At 31.1% G+C, this 8,830-nt stretch overlaps 2 protein-coding genes across 5 annotated transcripts in view; one reads left to right on the top strand and one right to left on the bottom strand.

The window, feature by feature from the left end:
- LOC106461230 (protein tyrosine phosphatase type IVA 2-like) overlaps positions 1 to 7,977 on the bottom strand; it is a 35,728-nt gene extending 27,751 nt beyond the window's left edge. For 2 of the 4 annotated variants that reach the window (XM_013921032.2, XM_013921033.2), the window contains exon 1: positions 6,152 to 6,300. The gene's annotated coding sequence lies outside the window, so the exon portion shown is untranslated. Of the gene's footprint in view, positions 1 to 6,151; positions 6,301 to 7,859 lie in introns of those variants that run through there. The other 2 variants (XM_022388094.1, XM_022388093.1) reach the window with 2 other exon arrangements.
- Positions 7,978 to 8,001: 24 nt separating this feature from the next.
- The window catches only part of LOC106461227 (sphingomyelin phosphodiesterase-like), a 36,288-nt gene continuing 35,459 nt past the window's right edge, over positions 8,002 to 8,830 (top strand). The window contains exon 1 of the mRNA XM_022388090.1: positions 8,002 to 8,130. The gene's annotated coding sequence lies outside the window, so the exon portion shown is untranslated. The remainder of the gene's footprint in view (positions 8,131 to 8,830) is intronic.

Genomic DNA, 8,830 nt, shown 5'->3' with positions numbered 1-8,830 from the left:
GGCATGTAATGCTGTTTGAATACAAGAAGAGAAAGAATACCTCAAAGAAGTTTACGGAAATAGTTTTGAATATTCATAAGTGTCAACAATGGTTCAGTAAATTTTGTTCAGGTGACTTTAGCCTTAAAAACTGTGATGGCAGGGGCAGACATGTTGGAATTGATATTGATACTCTGAAGATGCTTGTTGAGTCTAACCCAAGGCAACACACTTATGAAATGGCTATGAAATTGCATGTCTCTCATGAAACAATACGTAAACATCTAAGGAATATGGGAAAACTCCTTAAAGAAGGTGTTTAGGTGCCTCACAAACTCCTTGATGATCATCGTTTCCAACGTGTGAACGTTGCTTCGTCTGTTCTGGCGTGTAATGCGCGTGAATTATTTTTGGACAGAATTATCACCGATGATGAAAAATGGATTCTCTATGCAAATATTAAATGCCAAAACAATGGCTCAGTCCTAGACAAAAACCACTTCTGACCCCCAAACCTGGACTCCATCCACAGAAAGTGACGTTTTGCATTTGGTGGGATATCAAACGAGTACTTCATTTCAAACTCCTCAATCCACAACAAACTGTCAATGCAGAGATTTATAGTCAGCAACTGGAATGTTTAAATCAAGCCCTTCATCAGAAATGCCCTTCCCTTGTCAATCAGAAAGTTGTTCTTCTTCTCTACGACAATTCACGTCCACATGTGGCACATTTGACACAACACAAGATTATGGAGTTGGGTTCGGAAGTTCTCCCCCACTCACCATATTCTCCAGATATGTCACTATCAGATCTTTTTGATTCTCTGCAACACCATCTTAATTGGAAAACGTATGCAAATGTGGAAGGTGTTAAAGAGAACATTGACATGTTTTTTGTTTCAAAGCCAAGTGATTTCTTTTATCAGGGCATTAACAACCTGATTGTAAGATGGAAAAGCATCATTGATAAGAATGGAGAATATTTCATTTAATAAATGTTTTGTTTTGGTTTTTTCATCTGAAAAAAAAGCAACATTAATTTCTTGGCGACCTGATACTTGTCATTTAATGTCATTGGTCTCTAAAATATGTGCATCACTCAAGGAATATGAAAACACTGTCATATAACAGACAAGAGTTTATATTGCTTTTGGGGGATAATATTTAACCTTAAACAAGGTTGGTTGATTTGACCAACCTTGTGACCACCATAATTAATTATGAAATAATTCTTCTAAATTTCACCTACTTTCTTTCTGGAATGATTGAAAATTATAACAGAAAACCACAATTGTTTATTCTAAGTAGCTTAAAGCTTGTAACAATATATATTTATTTATACTTAAATTTCATTGGTTTATTGCCCTTTGAACCATATCTGACTAATGTTCATGCCATATAAATTGCAAGTCACATAGTGAACAGGCAGCTCACATTACGGTATCGGTGTCGAATTACATGATGCATGGACTACTCGTAAGAGTACCTCATAAAATTATTATTATTTATTTTACTTTATCTAACCTAAAAAGTTTTTAATTTTTACATTTTAGTTACTTTATAATAATAAATAAAGAATACATAAAAAAACAAGAAATAAAGTACTTACCCAGGTTTCTTTTTTTTTTGGTGTTGACTGTTGATGAAACTTAACCCTATTTTTTTATGCTAATGGTACTAATACATTAAATAATTTTTTATTTAATTAAATAATGCACCAAAGAACAAAGAATAATAACATACACAAAAAGAAAACAATATTCCATAACTAACACAATATTTCTGGCTTTCTAACTGTGGGACAAAAGCTGTTAAAAATTCAGCTAAGCTTGTCGATGCATTTTTCCATGGGAATAAAGTTTGAACCGGAATGAAAACAGACAATTTTCTGTACCGAAAAGAAAGTAATATAAACATCATTTGGTAGAGAAAAACTTTAGCTTTCTATTGGTTATAAATAATATAGCCTTAAATGTCAGAGAGAACTAGCAGCAAGTTCTGAAAGAGAGGATGTGATGGGTGAGTGTGGCAAGAGGGGTCTAATTTTCTATTTTATTGCTCTAACTAAATAAGATTGAAGGCTATGCAACTTATGCTTTGCCTGAGCAATGACAACATTATAATGAGTAATTTACATTAAATTTCATATTTCTAAGAAGTGTGGTAAAAAATTAAAGAGGAGGGAAAACATAGATAATAAACATCACAGTTCTCATGCTAAGTGAGATTGAGAATTGTTTTAAAAGTATTTCCTTATAAAACTAAGAACTTACATAATACTACAATTTGATATATTATCTACCTTCTAATGCCAAGTATATTCATATACATTCAAAATGAAGTAGTTTAATTAAGTTTTGAACTTATCTCTTCACACACTGACCTACCTGAGGTAAAAGGGTTAATCATGCGATACTTTCACATGGCTTTATCTTTGTGCAATTTATTATCATTGATGAAACCTGTTAGAAGTTGATGGTGGACAGCAGTGTGCAAACTGTATGTTGTATAGTTCATTATTGTACAAAGTTCAAAGCAAAGTACTTGTGCTTGCCTTCTGTATGGGGTATTTTACTGTGTGTATTCGGTACTGGGGGGGGGGGGTAAATCTCTTGGGTTACAACATTTCTACATTTAAATAGGGTAAGGGCTGGATAGTTCACAAATATTATTAACTCAACTTTAGACAGTGGTAAGAGCCAGAATAATGAATAAAAAATAAGATAGAGAAAAGTGTAGTGTAGCAACAAAATAAAAAAGTAAATTTAATGTTATGATTAACTTTTATTATTGTAATACTAGAAGTATAAGAAATCAAATGGATGGCCTCAGAACATGGTTGGAACAGAAGATTTTGATGTTATGAGAATAACTGAAACCTGGTTAAATGTACACAATTTTGATAATTGCTTTCAAATACAGGGTTATAGGTTGCTTAATAGGGATAAAGTACTAAAAAAAAAGGAAAAGTGGCTTTATATGTAAAATATGAGTTATATCTTTGGTTAAGTTGTGGATACCAAAGTTAATAGCAAAGGGGTTGAATCTGTTTGGGTTTCTATTCATGGTTATTAGAGGAAAAGGATTTTAGTTGGAACTTGTCATAGACCACCATGTGAAACCATGAAATTAATGAGAAACTCAACAGTAAGATAAAGAATTCAACTGTTAATGGGGTTATAATTATGAGAGGTTTTAATTTCAGGCATATGGACTTGGAAACATTAAATTCAAATCTTGAGGGATGTAAGTTTTTAGAAACTGTTCAGGATGGTTTTCTTCACCATCTAATTAAGGAAGCTACCAAGAACAATGCTATTTTAGATTTACTTTTAACTTCTAATACAGGAAAGGTTGATAAGATGGAGATTGGGAACAATCGATGCAAGTGATCATTGCTCAATTAGATTTGATGTCTTGCTGCATATATATGGAAATAAGGAGTGATGAGATTTTTTTCTAAGTCTTTAAATAGTGGGCAGACACTAGAAGATTAAAAGTTGGCTAATGTTACTCCTTTTCAATGCAGATCATAAAAACTGTTTCAGTAATTATACACCTATCAGTCTTACACCAGTGGTGGGAAAAGATTTTTGAAAGTTTGATAAAAGGAATTTAACAAAGTTTAAAACTTTGTCAAAAGATTATTAAGGTAAGATTTTCCCCTAGGGAAACCATGTTGACTATTTAACATTCTTTGAAGAGGTTACTGGACTTTCAGAAAGCATTTGGCAAGGTGCCACATAAAAGGCTTGCTAAAAAATTTATTCTCTGTAGATATGGGAGGAATAGGTTGGCTTATTAGATAGAAAACTGGCTGGATAGAAGAAAGCAGAGAGTTTTTATAAATGGAGTTCAGTCAAACTTGATTAATGTCACAAGTGGGATACCTCAGGGTTCAATGTTAGAACCTTTGTGATTTACATCAATAGCACAGATGAAAGAATAGTCCATAAGTTACTTAAATTTGCTGATGATTTTAAAGTTTTGGGTGTTGTTGGCGGGGTGAGAAGAACATTGCTGCTTTACAAACTTGTATGGATTATTTGGTGAGTTGGGTAAATAATTAGGATAGTTATTAACTATAATTAATACAAGGTGATGCATGTGGGATATCACAGTTTGAATTACGATTATAATTTTGATGGAAATAACCTTAGTTTTATGGAAGAAAATGATCTTAATGTACTGATTGATCAGTATCTTAAGCCATCCAAGCAATGTGCTATTGCAGATGGTAAGGCAAATGGGATTTTAGGTTATATCTAAATTAATAGTGAATACATGTCTAAAGAGGTTATAATGTCATTGTAAAAGAAATTTGTTATACTGCATTTAGAGTACTATGTTCAGTTTTAAGCTCCTTATCTTGAATTGTTAGAAAATGGTTCAGAGGACGGCCACTAGGATGATCCCCAGAATGGAAATGTTGTCATATAAGAATAGTTTAAGAACTCTGAAATTGTTTTTTTTTAAAAAAGAAAGAGTTGGAGGGGACCCGATTGAGGTGTTTAAGATTGTTAAAGGAGTTGATATTGTTGATACATTATCTTTTTTGTACTTAATGGTGAAAATGGTAAGACTAAAGGACACAAATATAAATTTTGCAATGGTATGTCATTTTCAGCTAAGACAGCTTTATGTTTTTAATAGGACGGTAGGCCTTTGGAATGGGTTGCCTTTAGATGTGGCAGATGTCGTTAATTTAAGGGAAGGCTTGATAAATATTTGAATGCTAAAGGTTGGCTTTAAATGTTTTAGTTTAGAGTTTAGTATAGTGGATGAGAGAGCCTAAATGAGCCAACAGGTCCCTTGTTGTCCTTAAATTATATGTATGTGAGCTACATGAAAACTCGATGTGATTATGTTTTAACACTGTCAACTTTCAAGTACAAATGTCTTGTTAAACTTTACAATGTATAAAGCAATAATATTTTGTAGCATAAAGCTTACTCTAATACAACTACTGGTATTGAGTTAATAGTACAGTATACATATCCTTCTCATAGGCATCTGACTAAATAGGGCCAGATTCTTCATGTCTTAATAGTTAAAATTGACATGATAAATGTTTTTTTTTTAAGTGTATATATTACAATTGTACCAAAATACTGGTTATTACCATTTTGTTTTTAGCAAACAATATTAGCTTTTTCCTCCTATAATGTGAAGCATAAACATTTGTGTCTTGTTTACACAGAAGAAGAAGCAATTTGATTCAGATCCTTCAGATTATTCAATACTTGGATAATCTAGACATATACTGAAAACTGCTGGGAGACCAGACTATTTTTCAATGAGATTATCTGTTACAATGGCAGAATGAAAAAGATTGGAAGTGTTTCATACATTCTTGCAGTCAGCAATTGTAAGCAGTTTGTTAAAATAAGACTTTGCAATCTCAAGCTAGTTTATTACATGATACAAATTATACATTTAGTGATCTTTCATCAAACAAATATTTGGCTGTGTTACCTGCAGTCCAATAGTTAGACCACAGTCTTAATACCTGTACATTTAACATCAAGACAATGCCTATATCAGTATATTCCAGTGTCTACATAAATTTCTGAGAAATTACTTGGTTAGTTAGATAAATTAAACATGAAATTAGCAGAACGAGATTTATAAATTATATTAATAACTTGATGGAACTAATCTACAGTTCTCAATTCTGAGTTTACAACAATAAACACTTACCAAAGTTATAAATGTTTGAAAAAACCTGATAAACAAAATATAAGCATTTTTGATTTTATAAAAACAAGAACTTAGAACTAGAAGTATTACATAATACTACATTGAGCACTTTTATATTTGTACTTCTCTCAATAATCTCTGTCACAGTGGTTATATAAGAATATAACACAGAATCGTTTAATAATAATATTGCTTAGTCTGCGAGCGTGTCACAAATACCTATTAATACTATTAGTATTAATAAACTGTTAAGTAATGTCACTTTTTATTTATTCAGTCTGATGTTATTAGCTACGAATGTTAATGTTACTATACTGTTATTTAAGACTACGAGTGATACTGATAATATTAACCTATTACTATTAGTAACTAGCCTAGCCCATTACGAAACATAACTATTCAGTTCAAGAGTGAAAAATATACTAGTTATTCTAACGGTCACCAGTATAAATAAATTACAATGTACTTACTTCTGCGATGATACTCATTGAAGCAAAAATGCTCCTAAAAACTACGTCACAGTCTAAAACTGTTTAGAGGCCTTATTTTTATAAGGCCTAACAAGACGTTTTCACAGAAAATGACCTATGTTGCAGAATCGATGACGTCAAAAAGATGAAAACTGCCCCATTCGGAAGTGTGATGAATTATTAAGATTAATGTAATAATACACGACACTTAGATATTACAAATAATTTCATGTGTGATAGATATAAAATTGATAAGCAGAGAAAAAATATGTAAAGTAAACTAATGATATAATAATGTATATCACTTGAAACTCACAAATAAATGATTTAGTTGACTTTACAAAAGCATACGTTTGTAAATTATGATAATGATAAGATGATAAAGAATAAAAGATAACTGTCCAACATAACTTTACATTTGATATTAGTGTGCAATTTTTTTCCTTTGTTAAGCTAAAATTTTAAGCGCTGCATAGACGTTTTTACTATTTCAAAGCCATGTGTTACGTCACAAATATTTCATTTTGTTACACTTTCCGCTTCATACAACGCATATAATATATACACGCTCGAACACACGTATTTAATAATATAATAACGAAATAAACATATTTTTGTTGCTTGATTAATTCAGTGTATAGGGCTAAATTGTTTTTAAAAATCAGAGAATAGGTTAACATATGTTATCATAGATGCATATTTAACTCAAAGAATTTGAGTGATACGTTATGTCAAACTGTTATTTAATTAGCAGTTAAAACACTCTTCACATAAAACAAAATAATTGTGAAAAAGACTAAAAACTCATGAGATAGAGAAAACATTAAAATAACTTCTCAACATTTGTGTTCACTTATCTATTGCCCCCCCCCAGTGTCTGCGGACTTACAACACTAAAACCGGGTTTCGATACCCGTGGTGGGCAGAGCACAGAAAGCTCATTGTGTAGCTATAATTTAACTACCAACAAACAAACAAAACCTATCTATCTGATATATATATATTGTGGTTACATAGAGGTGTTTTTAACGCTTCAAACTATTTGGTGCAGTATTTTTAGGGGGCCTGTCCGTACTAATCAGCTATAAATATAGAAATTTATAAGTTTTTTGCATTACTTTGGAATATGTTCGCTTACATTGATGCTAGTTATCCAATAGAAATACTATTAATTAATAATATTTTTATTAAGTATATATGAAAATCAATTGAATAGTGTTTGTAAATGTAATTTTAACAATACTATCAAACAAAATATTTTAAGTATTTTTTACGTTTCCAACACTGATTCTTGTTTTTTAGTTTTATAAAAATCGCCATTTGTAATCAAGCATAGAAAACAGAAATTTCTGGTAACAAAATAAAAACTGAATATTTTTTTTTGAGTTTGCGCTGCTTTGCTCAAGGCAATTAACTGTAACAGTGCTTTTCAGCTGTTGCTCACGGCAAGATTTAGTGTATTATGTTTCAGAAAAGTTGGTAAATTCACATTTCTTCTATAAAGCCCCTGTTTGTAGTGTTACTTCAAATTAACAAAAGAGAGAGAGAGAGAGAGAGAATAAAATAAATATAACACTTGAAAATTTAAGTAATAATTCATAACTAGAAACTAACCAAGAAGAGTAGTATAGTTTGTTACAAACAAAGGTTAGACAGAAAAACTTCAACAGCCGGTACTTCAAGGTCGCTGACCTTCAAGAAAACTCACCTCGCGTCTTCGTTCTGATGATAGGCCTATTGCCTGCCTAGTCGTTAGTGTTTCGCCTCAGGTAGAACAGAATGTTAGTGTTTACAATGCGTAGCCTTTCTGGTGCATACCTTTTATTACCCACCCAACATACTTCCTGTTATGCAGGTTTGCCATAACGTGCTCCACTTCGGCCCGGGTCTCTTATTACGGCTTAGTTGAAATAACATGTTGATCATGCATCTCGATTCATAGCTAGCTGGTGCAATAGTGCTTCGTTTCAACACAACAGGTAAGTCCAATGACAGAGATTTTGCGAAAAGAACAAGGCTCAGTCTATCAAATAACCACAGTATGAGGATAAAGTGCGCATTTTAATTAATGAGATTTCTCAAATAATTTAATAAGTTATATACAGTTTTAACGAAAATTGTGTAAAGAATTCTAGAATTAATTGAAATAGAATTATTACTTTGGATGTACAATGTAGAAGTTGTATATTATATATATATATATATATTATGTCAATTATATATTAATAGTATTACATATTTTTCTTACTCCATAACTGTACTAAATTAATGTAAAGCGTATGCACACTAAAACTGAATACATAATTAAAAAATATTTTAAAAGAAAAACACATTGTTAAATGTAGAACTAGTGTTTAAATGCTTTATGCTTACCGTTTAAATACCTTCTAATAATTCCATGTACTTTTACCAAAAATAATTCAAAATATTCAAAATGAAAATATAAAAATAATCTTTCCAATTAAATATGTTGTAAAGAATTTATTCCATGTGTTAATATGTATTCTTTATTCAGTTAAAACACCTTTAATTTTAGGTTCCCCAGGTAATATACTTCTTAATTTTTGCACTGAGAGTGAGAAAACATATGATTGTTCAGGAACAAAAATATTTGTATAATAAAACAGCAGCTTGTTCTAATAAACAAAATATTTTGTTGTGAAGAAACAAATGCTTTAG

The sequence above is a fragment of the Limulus polyphemus genome, unplaced genomic scaffold (genome assembly GCF_000517525.1).
Source record: "Limulus polyphemus unplaced genomic scaffold, Limulus_polyphemus-2.1.2 Scaffold918, whole genome shotgun sequence".
Classification (NCBI taxonomy): Eukaryota; Metazoa; Arthropoda; class Merostomata; order Xiphosura; family Limulidae; genus Limulus; species Limulus polyphemus.
This window is presented reverse-complemented; position numbering and strand designations above follow the sequence as displayed.